Raw genomic sequence first — 13,815 nt, forward strand, 5'->3', positions numbered from 1 at the left:
GCAGCCTGCAGACACTGGGGCAGCAGCCTGCAGACACTGGGGCAGCAGCCTGCAGACACTGGGGCAGCAGCCTGCAGACACTGGGGGAAGGGAGGCAGCAGCCTGCAGACACTGGGGAAGGAGGGCAGCAGCCTGCAGACACTGGGGCAGCAGCCTGCAGACACTGGGGCAGGGGGGGCAGCCTGCAGACACTGGGGCAGGGGGGGCAGCCTGCAGACACTGGGGCAGCAGCCTGCAGACACTGGGGCAGCAGCCTGCAGACACTGGGGCAGGGGGGGCAGCAGCCTGCAGACACTGGGGCAGCAGCCTGCAGACACTGGGGCAGCAGCCTGCAGACACTGGGGCAGGGGGGTCAGCAGCCTGCAGACACTGGGGCAGCAGCCTGCAGACACTGGGGCAGCAGCCTGCAGACACTGGGGCAGCAGCCTGCAGACACTGGGGCAGGGGGGCAGCAGCCTGCAGACACTGGGGCAGCAGCCTACAGACACTGGGGCAGGGAGGGCAGCAGCCTACAGATACTGAGGCGGCAGCCTGCAGACACGGGGGGGGGGGGGCAGCAGCCTGTAAACACTGGGGGGGGGCAACCTGCACACACAGTGGCGGGGGGCAGCAGCCTGCAGACACTGGGGCAGGGGGGGCAGCAGCCTGCAGACACGGGGAGGCAGCGGGTGAGCAGCCTGCAGACACTGGGGCAGCAGCCTGCAGACACTGGGGCAGGGGGGTCAGCAGCCTGCAGACACTGGGGCAGCAGCCTGCAGACACTGGGGCAGGGGGGTCAGCAGCCTGCAGACACTGGGGCAGCAGCCTGCAGACAGGGGGGAAGGGGGGCAGCAGCCTGCAGACACTGGGGAAGGGGGGCAGCAGCCTGCAGACACTGTGGCAGGGGGGAGCAGCCTGCTGACACTGGGGCAGCAGCCTGCAGACACTGGGGCAGGGGGGTCAGCAGCCTGCAGACACTGGGGCAGCAGCCTGCAGACACTGGGGCAGCAGCCTGCAGACACTGGGGCAGGGGGGGCAGCAGGCTGCAGACACTGGGGCAGGGGGGGCAGCAGCCTGCAGACACTGGGGCAGGGGGGAGCAGCCTGCAGACACTGGGGCAGGGGGGAGCAGCCTGCAGACACTGGGGCAGGGGGGAGCAGCCTGCAGACACTGAGGCGGCAGCCTGCAGACACGGGGGCAGCAGCCTGTAGACACTGGGGCAGCAGCCTGCAGACACTGGGGCAGGGGGGTCAGCAGCCTGCAGACACTGGGGCAGCAGCCTGCAGACACTGGGGCAGGGGGGTCAGCAGCCTACAGACACTGGGGCAGCAGCCTGCAGACACGGGGGAAGGGGGGCAGCAGCCTGCAGACACGGGGTAAGGGGGGCAGCAGCCTGCAGACACTGGGGAAGGGGGGCAGCAGCCTGCAGACACTGTGGCAGGGGGGAGCAGCCTGCTGACACTGGGGCAGCAGCCTGCAGACACTGGGGCAGGGGGGTCAGCAGCCTGCAGACACTGGGGCAGCAGCCTGCAGACACTGGGGCAGCAGCCTGCACACACTGGGGCAGCGGGGAGCAGCCTGCAGACACTGGGGCAGCAGCCTGCAGACACGGGGGAAGGGGGGCAGCAGCCTGCAGACACTGGGGAAGGGGGGCAGCAGCCTGCAGACACTGGGGCAGGGGGGAGCAGCCTGCAGACACTGGGGCAGCAGCCTGCAGACACTGGGGCAGGGGGGGGGGCAGCCTGCAGACACTGGGGCAGCAGCCTGCAGACACTGGGCAAGCAGCCTGCAGACACTGGGGCAGGGGGGGCAGCAGCCTGCAGACACTGGGGCAGGGGGGGCAGCAGCCTGCAGACACTGGGGCAGCAGCCTGCAGACACTGGGGCAGGGGGGAGCAGCCTGCAGACACTGGGCCAGCAGCCTGCAGACACTGGGGCCGGGAGGGCAGCAGGCTGCAGACACTGGGGCCGGGGGGGCAGCAGGCTGCAGACACTGGGGCAGGGGGGAGCAGCCTGCAGACACTGGGGCAGGGGGGAGAAGCCTGCAGACACTGGGGCAGGGGGGAGCAGCCTGCAGACACTGAGGCGGCAGCCTGCAGACACAGGGGGGCAGCAGCCTGTAGACACTGGGGGGGGCAGCCTGCACACAGAGGGGCAGCAGCCTGCTGAAGGGGCGGGCAGCAGCCTGTAGACACTGGGGCAGGCGGGGGAGCAGCCTGTAGACACTGGGGGGGCAGCCTGCATGCAGACAGGGGGGACAACCTGCACACTGGGGCAGGGGGGGCAGCAGCCTGTAGACACTGGGGCAGGGGGGGCAGCAGCCTGTAGACACTGGGACAGCAGCCTGTAGACACTGAGGCAGGGGGGCAGCAGCCTGTAGACACTGGGGCAGCAGCCTGCAGACACTGGGACAGGGGGGTCAGCAGCCTGTAGACACTGGGGCAGGGGGGGCAGTGGGTGAGCAGCCTGCAGACACTGGGGCAGGGGGGGAGCAGCCTGCGGACACTGAGGTGGCCGCAGCCTTTAGACACTGGGGGGGCAGCCTGCATGCAGACAGGGGGGGCAACCTGCACACTGGGGCAGGGGGGGCAGCAGCCTGTAGACACTGGGGCAGGGGGGCAGCAGCCTGTAGACACTGAGACAGCAGCCTGCAGACACTGGGACAGGGGGGGCAGCAGCCTGTAGACACTGGGGCGGGGGGGGCAGTGGGTGAGCAGCCTGCAGACACTGGGGCAGCAGCCTGCAGACACTGGGGCAGGGAGGGCAGTAGCCTACAGACACGGGGGGGCAGCAGCCTGTAAACACTGGGGGGGCAACCTGCACACACAGGGGCGGGGGGCGGCAGTCTGTAGACACTGGGGCAGGGGGGCGGCAGCCTGTAGACACTGGGGCAGGGAGCGCGGCAGCCTGTAGACACTGGGGCAGGGAGCGCAGCAGCCTGTAGGCACTGGGGCAGGGGGGCAGCAGCCTGTAGACACTGGGGCAGCAGCCTGTAGACACTGGGGCAGCAGCCTGCAGACACTGGGGCAGCAGCCTGCAGACACTGGGGCAGGGAGGGCAGCAGCCTGCAGATACTGAGGCGGCAGCCTGCAGACACAGGGGGCAGCAGCCTGTAGACACTGGGGCAGGGGGGGCACAGCCTGTAGACACTGGGGCAGGCGGGGGAGCAGCCTGCGGACACTGAGGTGGCAGCCTGCAGACACTGGGGCAGGGAGGGCTGCAGACACTGGGGCAGGGAGGGCAGCAGCCTGCAGACACGGGGGGCAGCAGCCTGTAAACAGTGGGGGGGGGGCAACCTGCACACACAGGGGCAGGGAGGGCAGTAGCCTGTAGACACTGGGGCAGGGGAGGCAGCAGCCTGCAGACACGGAGGCGGCAGCCTGCACACACGGGGGGCAGCAGCCTGCACACACGGGGGGCAGCAGCCTGCACACACGAGGGGCAGCAGCCTGCACACACGAGGGGCAGCAGCCTGCTGACGGGGGGGCAGCAGCCTGTAGACACTGGGGCAGGAGGGGGAGCAGCCTGTAGACACTGGGGGGGGCAGCAGCCTGTAGACACTGGGGGGGCAGCAGCCTGTAGACACTGGGGGGGCAGCAGCCTGTATGCAGCCTGCAGACAGGGGGGGCAGCAGCCTGCAGACACTGCGGCAGGCGGGGCAGCAGCCTGCAGACACTGCGGCAGGCGGGGCAGCAGCCTGCAGACACTGCGGCAGGCGGGGCAGCAGCCTGCAGACACTGCGGCAGGCGGGGCAGCAGCCTGCAGACACTGCAGCAGGGAGGGCAGCAGCCTGCAGACACGGGGGGCAGCAGCCTGTAAACACTGGGGGGGGCAACCTGCACACACAGGGGCAGGGAGGGCAGCAGCCTGCAGACATGGGGGGCAGCAGCCTGTAAACACTGGGGGGGCCGCCTGCACACACAGGGGCAGCAGCTTGCAGACGTGGGGCGCAGCAGCCTGTAGACACTGGGGCAGGGGGGGACAGCAGCCTGTAGACACTGGGGCAGGGGGGCGGCAGCCTGCAGACACACGGGGCAGCAGCCTGTAGACACTGGGGGGGGGCAGCCTACACACACAGGGGGGCAGCAGCCTGCTGACGAGACGGGCAGCAGCCTGTAGACACTGGGGCAGGCGGGGGAGCAGCCTGTAGACACTGGGACAGCAGCCTGTAGACACTGGGGCAGGGGTGCAGCAGTCTGTAGACACTGGGGCAGCAGCCTGCAGACACTGGGACAGGGGGGGGCAGCAGCCTGTAGACACTGGGGCAGGGGGGGCAGTGGGTGAGCAGCCTGCAGACACTGGGGCAGCAGCCTGCAGACACTGGGGCAGGGAGGGCAGCAGCCTACAGATACTGAGGCGGCAGCCTGCAGACACGGGGAGGCAGCAGCCTGTAAACACTGGGGGGCAACCTGCACACACAGGGGTGGCAGCCTGTAGACACTGGGGCAGGGGGGCAGCAGCCTGTAGACACTGGGGCAGGAGGCGCAGCAGTCTGCAGACACTGGGGCGCAGCCTGTAGACACTGGGGCTGGGGGGTCAGCAGCCTGTAGACACTGGGGCAGGGAGGGCAGCAGCCTGCAGATACGGGGGGCAGCAGCCTGTAAACACTGGGGGGACAACCTGCACACACAGGGGCAGGGGGGGCAGCAGCCTGTAGACACTGGGGCGGGGAGGGCAGCAGCCTGCAGACATGGGGGGGCAGCAGCCTGTAAACACTGGGGGGGCCGCCTGCACACACAGGGGCAGCAGCTTGCAGACGTGGGGCGCAGCAGCCTGTAGACACTGGGGCAGGGGGGGACAGCAGCCTGTAGACACTGGGGCAGGGGGGCGGCAGCCTGCAAACACACGGGGCAGCAGCCTGTAGACACTGGGGGGGGCAGCCTACACACACAGGGGGGCAGCAGCCTGCTGACGAGGCGGGCAGCAGCCTGTAGACACTGGGGCAGGCGGGGGAGCAGCCTGTAGACACTGGGACAGCAGCCTGTAGACACTGGGGCAGGGGTGCAGCAGTCTGTAGACACTGGGGCAGCAGCCTGCAGACACTGGGACAGGGGGGGCAGCAGCCTGTAGACACTGGGGCAGGGGGGGCAGTGGGTGAGCAGCCTGCAGACACTGGGGCAGCAGCCTGCAGACACTGGGGCAGGGAGGGCAGCAGCCTACAGATACTGAGGCGGCAGCCTGCAGACACGGGGAGGCAGCAGCCTGTAAACACTGGGGGGCAACCTGCACACACAGGGGTGGCAGCCTGTAGACACTGGGGCAGGGGGGCAGCAGCCTGTAGACACTGGGGCAGGGAGGGCAGCAGCCTGCAGATACGGGGGGCAGCAGCCTGTAAACACTGGGGGGACAACCTGCACACACAGGGGCAGGGGGGGCAGCAGCCTGTAGACACTGGGGCAGGGGGGGCAGCAGCCTGTAGACACTGGGGCAGCAGCCTGCAGACACTGGGGCAGCAGCCTGCAGACACTGGGGCAGGGAGGGCGGCAGCCTGCAGATACTGAGGCGGCAGCCTGCAGACACGGGGGGGGGGCAGCAGCCTGTAGACACTGGGGGGGCAGCCTGCACACACAGGGGCAGCAGCCTGCTGACGGGGCGGGCAGCAGCCTGTAGACACTGGGGCCAGCGGGGGAGCAGCCTGCGGACACTGAGGTGGCAGCAGCCTGTAGTCATTGGGGGGGGGGCAGCCTGCATGCAGACAGGGGTTGCATGCAGCCTGCATGCAGACAGGGGTTGCATGCAGCCTGCAGAAACTGGGGGGCTGCAGCCTGCAGAAACTGGGGCAGGTGGGCAGCAGCCTGTAGACACTGGAGGGGGCAGCCTGCAGACAGGGGGGTTGCAGACGCGGGGCGGCCGCAGCCTGCAGACGCGGGGCGGCCGCAGCCTGCAGGCGCGGGGCAGGGGGGGGGCAGCAGACACGGGGGCAGCCTGCAGACGCGGGGTGAGGAGGGGGCAGCAGACACGGGGGGCAGCCTGCAGACACTGGGGGGGCAGCAGCTTGTAGACACCGGGACAGGGGGGCAGCAGCCTGCAGACACTGAGGGGGCAGCCTGCAGACACTGGGGGGGCAGCAGCTTGTAGACATTGGGCAGGGAGGGCAGCAGCCTGTGGACACTGGGCCAGCAGCCTCTAGACACTGGTGCAGGGGGCCAGCAGCCTGCAGACACACGGCGGGCGGCCAGCAGCCTCTAGACACTGGTGCAGGGGGCCAGCAGCCTGCAGACACACGGCGGGCGGCCAGCAGCCTGTAGACACTGGTGCAGGGGGCCAGCAGCCTGCAGCCACACGGCGGGCGGCCGCAGCCTGCAGCCACACGGCGGGCAGCCGCAGCCTGCAGCCACACGGCGGGCGGCCGCAGCCTGCAGCCACACGGCGGGCGGCCGCAGCAGCCTCCTGCAGGCACGGGGGGAGGCAGCAGCCTGCGGACATGGGGGCAGGGAGGCTGCAGCCTGTGGACATGGAGGCGGCAGCCTGCAGACATGGGCAGGCACGGGGGGCAGCAGCCTGCAGACACTGGGGCGGGAGGGGCAGCAGGCTGCAGACACAGGCAGCAGGCTGCAGATGTGGGAAGCATGCTGACACGGGGCAGCAGCCCGCCATCACGGGGCAAACTATAGACACAGGCCGGCACGGAGCAGCCTATACACACGGGGCGACAGCCTGCAGACACGGGGCAACCTATAGACAAGGGGCAGCAGCCTGCAGACACGGGGCAAACTATAGACACAGGCCAGCAGCCTGTAGACACGGAGCAGCCTATACACACGGGGCGACAGCCTGCAGACACAAGGCAATCTATAGACACGGGGTAGCTGCCTGCAGACACGGGGCAGCAGCCTGCAGACACGGGGGGTGACAGCAGCCTGCAGACACGGGGGGGAGATGGCAGCCTGTAGACATAGGGGCAGCAGCATCCAGACACGGGGGAGACAGCGGCCTGCAGACACGGGGGGAGATGGCAGCCTGTAGACATAGGGGCAGCAGCATCCAGACACTGGGGGAGACAGCGGCCTGCAGACACTGGAGGAGATGGCAGCCTGTTGACGGGGGCGGCCGCAGGCTGTATAGACATGGGGGCGGCCGCAGCCTGCAGACACGGGGGGGGGGGAGCGGCAGCCTGCAGACACGGGGGGGTGGGGAAGCAGCAGCCTGCAGACACGGGGGGGGGGGCGGGTGTGGAAGGAGCCTGCAGACACGGGGGTGGCTGCAGCCTGCAGACACGGGGCGGCCGCAAGGAAGCAGTCTGCAGGCACGGGGGCAGGAGCCTGCAGACACGGGGGCGGAGAGGCAGCAGCCTGTAGACACGGGCAGCAGCCTGCAGACGCGGGGCAGCCTTCAGACATGGGGGGGCGGCTAGGAAGCAGCCTGCAGGCAGGGGGGAGGAACCTGCAGACAGGAGGGCGGGGTGGGGAACAGCCTGCAGACACGGGGGGGTGGCCGCAGCCTGCAGACACGGGGGGTGGCCGCAGCCTGCAGACACAGGGCGGCCGCAAGGAAGCAGCCTGCAGGCACGGGGGCAGGAGCCTGCAGACACGGGCTGGGGAGGCAGCAGCCTGTAGACACGGGCAGCAGCCGGCAGACGCGGGGCAGCATTCAGACATGGGGGGGGGGGCGGCTAGGAAGCAGCCTGCAGACACGAGGGCGGGGAGGCAGCAGCCTGTAGACACAGGGGCAGCAGCCTGCAGACGCGGGGCAGCAGCCTGCAGACGCGGGGCAGCAGCCTGCAGACGCGGGGCAGCAGCCTACAGACACGGGGCAGCAGCCTGCAGACACGGGGCAGCAGACAGGGCAACAGCCTGCAGACATGGGGCAACCTATAGACACAGAGCAGTAGCCTGCAAACATAGGGCAAATATAAACATGGGGCAGCAGCCTGCAGACACGGGGGAGACAGCAGCCTGTAAACATGAGGCGGCAGCCTGCGGAGACGGGGGGAGACAGCAGCCTGCAGACACAGGAAGGAGACAGCAGCCTGTAGTCATGGGGGCAGCAGCCTGCAGACACGGGGGAGGGAGACAGCAGCCTGCAGACAAGGGGGGGCGGCAACCTGCAGACACTGGGCAGCAGCCTGTAGACATGGGGGCAGCCGCAGCCTGCAGACACTGGGCAGCAGCCTGCAGACACGGGGGCGGGGCAGCCCCAGCCTGCAGACACGGGGCGGACACAGCCTGCAGACACGGGGGAGACAGCAGCCTGCAGGCACTGGGGGTGGGGAGGCAGCAGCCTGCAGACACTGGGCAGCAGCCTGTATACATGGGGGCAGCTGCCTGTAAACACTGGGCAGCAGCCTGCAGACACTGGGGGCGGGGAGGGCAGCAGCCTGCAGGCAAGGGGGGCAGCAGCCTGTAGACACAGAGGCAGCCGCCTGCAGACACGGGGCAGCCTGCAGTCACGGGCAAACTATAGACATGGGGCAGCAGCCTGCGGACACGGGGCAGCAGCCTGCAGATGCAGGGTAGCATGCAGACACGGGGGCGCCGGCTGCCTGCAGACACGGGGCAACCTATAGACAAGGGGCAGCAGCCTGCAGACACGGGGCAGCCTGCAGACACAGGGCAACAGCTTGCAGATGCATGGTAGCCTGTAGACACGGGGCAACAGCCTGCAGACACTGGGCAAGCTATAGACACGGGGCAGCTGCCTGTAGACACGGGGCAGCTGCCTGCAAACACGGGGCAGCTGACACGGGGGGTGACAGCAGCCTGCAGGCACGGGGGGTGACAGCAGCCTGCAGGCACGGGGGGTGACAGCAGCCTGCAGGCACGGGGAGTGACAGCAGCCTGCAGGCACGGGGAGTGACAGCAGCCTGCAGGCACGGGGAGTGACAGCAGCCTGCAGGCACGGGGGGTGACAGCAGCCTGCAGACATTGGGGGAGATGGCAGCCTGTAGACATAGGGGCAGCAGCATCCAGACACAGGGGGAGGGAGACAGCGGCCTGCAGACATGGGGGGAGATGGCAGCCTGTAGACATGGGGGCGGTCGCAGCCTGTATAGACATGGGGGCGGCCGCAGACACTGGTCAGCAGCCTGCAGACACGGGGGGTGGGGAAGCAGCAGCCGGGGGGGTGGGGAAGCAGCAGCCTGCAGACACGGGGGTGGGTAAGGAGCCTGCTGACACGGGGGGATGGCCGCAGCCTGCAGACACGGGGCGGCCGCAAGGAAGCAGCCTGCAGACACGGGGGCGGGGAGGCAGCAGCCTGTAGACACGGGCAGCAGCCCGCAGACGCGGGGCAGCCTTCAGACATGGGGGGGGGGGGCGGCTAGGAAGCAGCCTGCAGGCACAGGGGCAGGAGCCTGCAGACACGAGGGCGGGGAGGCAGCAGCCTGTAGACACAGGGGCAGCAGCCTGCAGACGCGGGGCAGCCTGCAGACGCGGGGCAGCCTGCAGACACGGGGCAGCAGCCCGCAGTCACGGGTCAACCTATAGACACGGGGCAGCAGCCTGCAGACACGGGGCAGCAGACAGGGCAACAGCCTGCAGACATGGGGCAACCTATAGACACCGAGCAGTAGCCTGCAAACACAGGGCAACCTATAAACATGGGGCAGCAGCCTGCAGACACGGGGGAGACAGCAGCCTGTAGTCATGGGGGCAGCAGCCTGCAGACACGGGGGGGGGGTAGACAGCAGCCTGCAGACAAGGGGGGGCGGCAACCTGCAGACACTGGGCAGCAGCCTGTAGACATGGGGGCAGCCTGCAGACACTGGGCAGCAGCCTGCAGGCATGGGGGCGGGGCGGCCGCAGCCTGCAGACACGGGGGGAGACAGCAGCCTGCAGGCACTGGGGGTGGGGAGGCAGCAGCCTGCAGACACTGGGCAGCAGCCTGTATACATGGGGGCAGCTGCCTGTAAACACTGGGCAGCAGCCTGCAGACACTGGGGGCGGGGAGAGCAGCAGCCTGCAGGCAAGGGGGGCAGTAGCCTGTAGAAACAGAGGCAGCCGCCTGCAGACACAGGGCAGCCTGCAGTCACGGGGCAACCTATAGACATGGGCCAGTGGCTGCCTGCAGACGCGGGCCAGTGGCTGCCTGCAGACGCGGGGGCGGCTGCAGCTCACTGAGACGGCACTTTAATTCACAATGCCATTTCCACCATTATGTGTCCCATGTAACGCGTCAAATATCACTAGCTACACCGTGTGAAACACACGTCTCTGTTTAGTGTTATGCTGCAAGCGTGTTGTAAATTGCTGGTGTGTTCTTCAAAGTGGGTTCTATGGTTACTGCATGCCTCGCCTCAGACCTACGGATTAATAATACCTGCGCCGGATAATGCCCGCAGAGGCAGCGACTGCTGTGCTGCTGCTGCACAGACCCTGCTCTGGTGCAAGTGACTACATACATAATAATACCTGCGCCGGCTAATGCCCGCAGAGGCAGCGACTGCTGTGCAGCTGCTGCACAGACCCTGCTCTGGTGCAAGTGACTACATATATAATACCTGCGCCGGTTAATGCCCGCAGAGGCAGCGACTGCTGTGCAGCTGCTGCACAGACCCTGCTCTGGTGCAAGTGACTACATATATAATAATACCTGCGCCGGCTAATGCCCGCAGAGGCAGCGACTGCTGTGCAGCTGCTGCACAGACCCTGCTCTGGTGCAAGTGACTACATATATAATAATACCTGCGCAGGCTAATGCCCGCAGAGGCAGCGACTGCTGTGCAGCTGCTGCACAGACCCTGCTCTGGTGCAAGTGACTACATATATAATAATACCTGTGCCGGCTAATGCCTGCAGAGGCAGCGACTGCTGTGCAGCTGCTGCACAGACCCTGCTCTGGTGCAAGTGACTACATATATAATAATACCTGCGCCGGCTAATGCCCGCAGAGGCAGCGACTGCTGTGCAGCTGCTGCACAGACCCTGCTCTGGTTCAAGTGACTACATATATAATACCTGCGCCGGCTAATTCCCGCAGAGGCAGGGACTGCTGTGCAGCTGCTGCACAGACCCTGCTCTGGTGCAAGTGACTACATATATAATAATACCTGCGCCGGCTAATGCTGGCAGACGCAGTGAGCTTTGTTAGGCTTTCTGTGCTAATTACCTTCAACCTTAGCGACCCCCAGCACTTTTGCTGGACTGTAGGACTTGTTTTAATTTTAACACTGGATTGAGACCTTTTTCCCCAGTCCCTCATGTGGCCCCTGTCTTCTTTTTTCACCATTTTCTGTTTGTGAGGTCATTCTTGGGTGTCACTCTGCGCGCTGAGTCCGATTTGAGCCCTTTGTTCATTTTGCCTTTGGCGGGCTTCAGTCCTGAAACCCGGGCTTCAGTCCTGAAACCCGCCTCTGGCTCCAGTGTGTTTGGAAGGGCAGGAAGTGACGGAGGTTTCCGAAACTCCCCTGTCCATTGTCTCTAGGAATGCCCGAATGCAACCAGTCCCGATTGGCTGGTTGGCTGTCCTTGCAGGACAGCCACCCTGCTTTGTGATTGACAGCCTAGGCTGTGCATGAAGGGGAGAAACCTGCTTAAAAGGCGAGGGTTTTGGGACTAGAGGCATGTCGACCACTGCGAGAAACACCCGACGAAGAAACCGCAAACTAAGCTTTCTGCATCCTCCTGGACCTTTGAATTGCCAGTTGAAGCCCTGCTGCTGTACTGAAACTCCTTTTTTAATTTGACAGAGAAGCTCCGGAATGGACGACTTCTCTCCTTGGGTTAGTGGGACCAACTAACTCGGATACTAACTCCACTGGCCCGTCTGGCTGTACTTCTTCGTTGCTGTAAGAACCGAGTGCCAGGGGTTGAGTAATCCGTAGTCGAGAGAAACGTCTGAAATCCGGACCCTCCAGAAGCAGGACGACCAGACCTAGAGCCCCGCACCAGATTGCAGGACCCAAGGAGTGAAGGAAGCCTAACCGGTATCCGAGATCTGCAACTGTGCTGTTTACTAAGCACTGAAACCGCAAAGTGCTGCTGAACCGAAAAGAGCCCATAGCTGCTGACGACCTCCCAAGTACCGCAGCAGGAGCCCTACAGATGTCCTCCCTCTTGTCCCCACGACTGAGGCTCAGGAAAACGGCCTGCATCGGTGTAGCAGGACAGAAGGCAGCTGGAGCACTCTTCTTCAAACCAGAGGTACTGTTTAGACTTGGGGTACATACCTCACTGTCTTGTAGGTGTGTTTTTCTCAGTTGGAAATTGCAGTGACTTACTTTTAGAGTTGATTCCAACTCTATTTTCACAGCTTGTGACCCTACAAGTGTTTTTCTAACAAACTCTCTAACTTTGTGCAAGACCTTATGTTTCTAAAAAGTGCATCAGCTCCATAGACTGTTTCAAATTGACTTTGGCTGTCCTGGCTCCCTGCAGACTCTTCTAGCCCATTGACCTTGATATTGTTTGCCCCTCATAGGTGGTAACTTCGACTGTTACTGCTGGGAAAGGCTTGTCTAGATTTCATTGGAAGATTTTGTTGTCCTCACATATACTGAGAACCTGTTTAACCTTTTTCCTTCCTAAAACCGTTCCTTTCTGCACCCTCAGAATCTCAGTATAAGTAGTGTGATATCTAAATGCCATTACTGTCCTTGTGATTGTGTCCCAGGGTTAAGGAATTGTGTAAGAAGCATATCCAAAGATTATCCACTAACCTGCTCTGAAAAGTAATTTTGAAGTGTATTTACATTGTTACATGAATTGTAGAGAAAAGAACGCTTATTTAAAAATTGATGTTAATTAAATAACTATTTTATAACTGAAACCTTGAGTGTAAGTGTTACTGGACTACTTGTATTTAGAGATTTAATTGGTACAGCTCTACAGCTCGCATGTATGTAGTACGGACCTATACCAAAAGGTGGGTTACCTAATGCCAAGCAGATAAGTGTTGTGTAGTCTCACACAGTGGGACTTCACAATTCGTACCTAACAAGTCAGCATGGAAGTGTATTGATTGTGAGGGTGCTGGGTTCCCGCTTTTGACTGGGATGGCAAAGGATTCTCACCCAGGGGGTGTATGCTGTGTTTAGGCCTCTTTCTTCCACTTTGGCCCAACATAGTCTTAAGCTTTACCCATGCCACAATGGGGATTGTGAGGGTGCTGGTTGCCTGCTTTTGACTTGGATGGCAAAGGATTCTCACCCAGGGGGTGCATGCTATGTTTAGGCTCTGGCTTCCACTTTGGCCCAACATAGTCTCAACCTTTACCCTTGCCACAGTGGGGGGTCATTCAGCATATGTGTAACTCAGAAAAAGTAGAATGACAATCTGTATTGGTCTGCATATCATCCTACAAACTCTGATGTTCTGAAGTAATCAGTAAGCCATCCCCAAATCATCAAGAACAAACCTGTTTCATGGCGATGCTCTTGAATTAATCCGCAGGTCATCCCAGAATCGTCTCCAAATCAGCAGGGCCAAACGTGCAATCTCTTGAAATCATCAGCAAGTCATCCTAAAAGCATCAGGAACCAAGTTTTCTAAGTAAGGATGATGTTAGCATATTCATTAAGTCATCCTTAGCTCATCCCCAAATCGTCATCCACCATTCTGAGACATTTGATCGTGACTTTAACAGCGTGATGACATCTGATGTTGTGGGAATGACGTCTGGTGTAGTTCAATGCTCATCAGATGACCCCAGGATGGTCTCTAAAGTCATCCTTTTACACCAGGGTAAAGAAGATGGAGCACAGACGGCAAGTTTCCATACTGGGTTCACTTTGTGCGTGAGACCATGCTGGATTGCATCAATGTCCCAGGTTGCACCTGGGGACATAATAGCATATGATGCATATCAGCACTTGACATTTCCTTTTGTCTGACAGTTGGTCACAGGTTTGCAAACACATGAGGCAAATTTTAAAAACAAGGGGTGTAGGACCTCCCCCAAA

The 13,815-nt window shown here is 63.3% G+C and overlaps 1 protein-coding gene across 2 annotated transcripts in view; it reads left to right on the plus strand.

Moving 5' to 3' along the window:
- LOC138564982 (uncharacterized) overlaps nt 1-13,815 on the plus strand; it is a 49,666-nt gene that overhangs the window by 6,638 nt on the left and 29,213 nt on the right. The window contains exon 1 of one of the 2 annotated variants that reach the window (XM_069642947.1): nt 11,621-12,058. The exons of the other annotated variant lie outside the window; for it this stretch is intronic. The gene's annotated coding sequence lies outside the window, so the exon portion shown is untranslated. Of the gene's footprint in view, nt 1-11,620; nt 12,059-13,815 lie in introns of those variants that run through there. 2 annotated transcript variants of the gene reach the window in all.

This window comes from Ambystoma mexicanum, chromosome 1p (genome assembly GCF_040938575.1).
Source record: "Ambystoma mexicanum isolate Mex_15411 chromosome 1p, UKY_AmexF1_1, whole genome shotgun sequence".
Lineage (NCBI taxonomy): Eukaryota > Metazoa > Chordata > Amphibia > Caudata > Ambystomatidae > Ambystoma > Ambystoma mexicanum.